This window comes from Camellia sinensis, chromosome 5, assembly GCF_055761805.1.
Source record: "Camellia sinensis isolate YWXY chromosome 5, ASM5576180v1, whole genome shotgun sequence".
Taxonomy (NCBI): Eukaryota; Viridiplantae; Streptophyta; class Magnoliopsida; order Ericales; family Theaceae; genus Camellia; species Camellia sinensis.
In genome coordinates, this window is record NC_138965.1 from 105,780,893 (window position 1) to 105,786,816 (window position 5,924).

Genomic DNA, 5,924 nt, shown 5'->3' on the forward strand with positions numbered 1-5,924 from the left:
TTATTCACTGGGCTTTAGCTCACTATTTATATTTATATGTAGGTGTCCAGGCACTGGACCGGAGCTAGGAGTGTTGGGTTAAACCCCCTTTTTGTCAAGCCAACCACTGTGCCTCACCGCGAGGTTCCAAGCCTGAGCGAGCCAAGGCTGTCTTTGGAGTGTTTAGAATTCTCCTTTTTGTCTCTGTTTTATGTAGACTGTATGAAACTTGTACTGTACAATTTATTTAGGGATTAGGCCCTTAATCTGGTTGATGTGTATGTGATGTACTGAAAATATGTGAATGTGAATGTGTATTGAAAAGACTTTTTTCATACAGACTGTCACAGCTCATTGGACATTTACTTTGTACTGTTTTGGCTTCCGCTAGCCCCTGTACTCTGTATTACTGTTATTATTGTCAAGCAGGCCTTCGGTAATCATGGATTGCTGGCCGGTTACGGTGCTAAACCTATAGGGACGGGTTTGGGTCGTGACAGAAGCAAAAAACCCCCTGCTTGTATATCAATATCTTCACAATCTAGATGTTCTTTACCTTGGCGCCATGTTCGAACCACATTTTCAACACCAAATTGGTCCCACTGAGAGTGCTAAAAAATAGACGTTGGCTATTGTTGACACTTTGAAGGTTAGAGACGTAATCCAAGCATGCCAGTAAGGATCTGAAAAGTCCTTATAGATAATAATGCTATTTTTTATCAAGCAATTGTGTTAAAGGTTCTCTTAGCCTTAATGAAGAAGATTTTTACTGTGTTGTGTTGAAACAACGAACCAAAACTTTAATTCAAATTTGTAACAAAATGTGAGGGAGAAACTAAGCAAAAATTGCAATTGATTAAGTGAACAAACAATTACAAAATTTACCTTTGGTAAAGGTAACTTCAAAGTTTTTAAATCGATAGAGTTGTAGAATTACAATGCTAACTTACTCCTACAAAATGTAAGTGTAGTGCATAAAAGTAAAGTGCACAAATTTAAAAATAAATGAAATTGACAAAGAAATAGAGTCTAGATTTGGTCGGGGGCCCTCTTTAGTCCTTGCTTTTATCTATTTATAACCTTCTCCTGGAGCCTTCAAAGTAGTTAGGCTGATAGCGTTCACCATGATCTCTTTCTTTCTCTTCTTAGGGCCATAATCAATTCTTTGTGCATATGTAACTGGTAGCAACTGCTATCCGCTAACTGCTTCCTCATATGCCTTTCACATGTCGCTCATCCTATTTACCGGTAAAGACTTGCATTCGCAACTCACGTGTGCACCTACGAAGGTGGGACTCTTCACTATCACAAAATACCCTTTGCCTGCCACGTGTCACTTTCGAATTGGATTGTTTAAATATGGCACCAATAGTAACACTCCAAAAAAAAACGATGTGGGATTCTTCAAACCATTCAAAAAAGAGTACAAAAATTCCTTAATAAGTTTTAGGCAAATGTATAATTTCAAATTGCAAGTATTACGTTTGGGAAACGTACAGTAATGAATTTTTTTTAGTATTTTTGTGTCTGTTACATTGGAGTGTGCTACATTGGAATGTTATGTTTAGGATTGCATTTATTAGAGTGTTACGTTTAGCAAAAGTACACTAATAAGTTTTTTTTGTGTGTTACATTGAAGTGTTACGTTCTTGTTTGTAATATGTGATTTGTTTTAGAATGAGGGAAAATCCAAAACATTTATAGTGCACATTGCCCAAATGTGTAATTTCACATTTTGAGAAATCCACTGTTATTCCTCAAAAATTCAACCCAAACATATAAGTGAGTTTTTTGTGTAATTTTTACTTTAATGGGACCTTTGGATTCATAAGAAAAAGAACGGACTAAACAGTTCACAAGATCACATTTTGAGATTTATTGATACTTTATTCTTTAAAAAAATTGCCCTAAATGATTCTGACTCCTCAAGATGGTAAAAAATTAAAAAATAAGAAAATATGTGAAAAAAATTGACTGCATGTATGGACGTAGTAAGGGTGGTTATTTTTATGAAAAGTTTGGAATCTTAGATTTATTCACCCAAAATTTTTTTAGTAGATAATTGTATGATGGAAATTAAATTTGTGTGGTGTAGAGTCTGTATGTAGAAAAAATTTGAATCATAACATGATAATTTTTAATAATTTCTAAATAATTAAATTTAAATTTATAATATTAATGTGATTTTATCTATGAGGAATATGCCTAGGTGGAATCAATAAGTCAATCTGTCATTTGCATGTAGGCTATTTTCCATCAATTTAAATAATTTTATTTAATTAATTTATTTTGTGGGTCCCTTTTTATATGGTCTAAGATAATTACTTTATTAATAATTTCCATCGCATTAAACCATGCATTTAAAAATTGAGATTAATCTAAACTATCTATCCCCATCACTAAAAATAAAGATAAAAAATATACATGGTGCTTTTTTTTTTTTCACTTTATGTAAACAATAATATTCATAATACAAAAACTAAATACAGAATGAGACACAATCCTCTCATAAAGGATGGGTTCTACATGGGGGTTCCACACATGTAGGCCATACCTTTTGTGAGAGAGTTGTGTCCTATTCTGTATTTAACTTTTGTGCACATAGACTTACTCTTATGTAAACTTTATATTTGAACTTGACCATCATAATTCCATCTTATCAATAGTCCATTGTATTAAAATCACTAATCGTCAACCTAGAATTACACTTACCCCTTATATCTACCATTTAGTTTTTATCGCCACAACCACTATTCTCTCTCTCTCTTTTTTTCTCTCTCGCTTCACTTGGCCTTTTTCCTCCACCTCCTTCTTCCTCTTTCCATGCTGGCAGCCACCCATTTTTCTTGCACCGCACCTCTCTTTTTTTTGCCCTTTTGTTAGCCTCAAGGTTTCAAAATATTATATAATTGATTTTACTGATAACAAAACATAGATGATTGTGTTTATAATAAATTATTTTTAAACTTAAAGCTGATTAAAGTTTGTTTGATTTGTAGAATTAACTGGAACAACATTCTTAAGTTTCTTGATGTAGGAAAACTATTAACAAAAAAGGCAAACTGTGTCTATTTAAAATTAAAACACGACAGAAAATAAAATTCTAAAATAAATTTTAGAATGTAAACTTTTCCCAAAACCCAGAAAAGAATTATTCTAAAAATGAAGGAAGGAAAGAAATTTCTTAGTCAAGTATAAAACTAGAATAAGAACACACACAGAATTAATACTTAATTAATTTTTTTAAAAAAACTTACAGATTATTGCTGTATAGAAATGCAGAAATGGAAAACAGCCGAGGTGTGTGTTGTACACACTTTCCTTAAGATCGTTATGTCCTTGCTACGGTATTCAAGAACAGATGACGCCGACCACCCAAGATGCATTGACTATATCCCAAAATTGCAGCATTACAATTTAGTTTTGGCGAACTGACTAAGTTGTATCTCTCTCTTATAGAAAATATAAGAACAATATGCAGAAGAGTAATATAGAGAAATAGAGAAAAACGAATGAGAGAATTGGTTGGAGAAGGTCTGAATTTATAGGCAAGATGGTGACTGTTCGGATGGGTTTGGAAACCCTTTGAACAGGTGCAAACCTAAAAATTACTGGAGTGAAGAGAGATGACTAGAGAAGGAAGAGATGCCACTATTCGGGTTTGAATTTGAAATTAGCACAAACGTTTGAATTTTTCATTAGGAGCTCAAAATTAAAGCTAGGACCTGACCCGATCCACAACCCACACCTGCGCCTAACACGACTCGGCTTGGCCTGCAGTGGTTTTGGGCCAAGCCCACTTTATCCATAACTCTCCTCCTTACAAAACATGGGGTGCCCCTTGGGGCCTAACCTAAGTATGTCCACCTAGACCTTATATACTCACACTAGCTCTCTTAAAGTTTCAATGTGGGACAACCAATTTAAGAAAACCCATATTTGACTCTTCAACTTCTCATTTCATGAATCTGAAAAGGACGCCAACTTTCCATTCACTCATAAATGGTTTTGATGAACCATCTTCACTGTGACTTGCTATGTGGCAAGAAACATGTCACCTCTTTAGACCTATCCCAAAAGACGTGTGGGCCCTACTCAAATTTGGACTCAAAGTTGACCTAAAATAAGCCTATAAAAACCACGATTTCCAACAATGCCCCATATGAATGGAGTTGACGGAAACGAACATGCAACAATATGCAAAAAAAAAATAAAAATGCAAGAGAGTACATTAAGGAAATACCCTGTTTCGGGATAGGTTGTTTTTGGTTTTGAACCTCCCCTAGTGAAAATCTATCGGACTTACTGGTTGTTCAGTAGACGTAATGCCTTGAACTGTTCAGCCATTTGTGTAAGCTGAGACAACAAATTACACACAGAGTATTACCAAACACAGTCTTGTTCTACGGTTGTGTTCATTTTAGCCCTGAACAATACTTGGTTCAGTGGGTGTTCTAGAGAATTCAGCCTTTTAATTCTCATAGAACCGGCTCAGTTCACACTCACATAGATAATTCTCATTAAGAATGTCCTGCCACACTCTACTTGGATAACCAAGATATAAGAATCATTAAAAGCAAAGCTTATCCTGACTTCTCTAGAGGGATCACTCTTCTTATCATAGAAAATGGGTAGGAGAGAAAACCTCTCTAGTGATCGGGGAATCTCCATAATTTAGTTGTCCCATTGAACCTAGTTCTTGGGATCTCCAGTCTTCTAGGTTGGGTTGCCATTATGGCGATTCTTAGTTAATAGGCTTTAATCCCATTTCCCTCGATAAGCTAAATAATTGCTCTCTAGCTAGCCCTTTCGTTAACAGATCCGCAATATTACCTTTAGACTTTATATAGTCAATGGTAATTATACCATTTGAGAGCAATTGCCTAATAGTATTTTGTCATCGACAAATGTGTCGAAACTTGCCGTTATATATGTGATTATGTGCCCGTCCTATTGCTGCTTCACTGTCACAGTGTATGCATATAACTGGTACGGGCTTTAGCCACATTCGAATATCTTTTAGAAAATTTCAAAGCCACTCTACTTTTTCTCTTGTTTTTATCTAAAGCTATAAATTCGGATTCCATTGTGGACCTTGTAATGCAAGTCTGCTTGAAGGACTTCCAAGAGATTGATGCGCCTCCCAGAGTAAAGACATATCCACTAGTAAATTTTGAGTCATTGCTGTCCAATATCCAATTCACATCACTGTAACCTTCAAGTACTGCTGGATTTTTTGTATAATCCAATCTATAATTTTGGGTATGTCTTAGATATCTAAGCACCCTAGTTATAGTTGTCCAATGATCATTCCCTGGGTTACTTGTGTACCTACTTAATTTGCTGACTGCGAAGGATATGTCAGGTCGTGTGCAATTCATTATGTACATCAAGCTTCCAATGATTTGGGAGTATTCTACTTGTGATATGCTTTCTCCTGTATTCTTTAATAAATGAACATTAGCATCTATAGGTGTCATAGCAGGGCGGTTGTTTTGCTTCCCAATTTTTTCCAGAATTTTCTCAACATAGAGAGACTGAGATAAGGCATACCCATTAGATGTTTTAGAAGTTTTCATTTCAAGTATGATATCTGCTACTCCCATATCTTTCATATCAAACCTTTTGTTTAACAATTTCTTGGAAATCTTTATCATTTCGATATTGCTACCAATAATGAGCATATTATCTACATAGAGACAAATGATGACATAACCTTTGTCGATATTTTTTACATAGACATATTTGTCACACTCGTTTATTCTAAACCTATCCAAAATCATAGCATGTTCAAATTTCTCATGCCATTGTTCGGTGTTTGCTTTAATCCATATAAGGATTTGACAAGTCTGCAGACCTTCTTCTCTTGGCTAGGAACTTTGAATCCCTCAGGTTGTTCCATGTAGATTTCTTCATTTAAACATCCATTTAAAAAGGCGGTCTTA

General features: G+C 35.0%; 1 pseudogene; it reads right to left on the reverse strand.

The window, feature by feature from the left end:
• Window positions 1–4,946: 4,946 nt before the first annotated feature.
• Window positions 4,947–5,636, reverse strand: LOC145791590 (secreted RxLR effector protein 161 pseudogene; annotated as a pseudogene).
• Window positions 5,637–5,924: the final 288 nt, after the last annotated feature.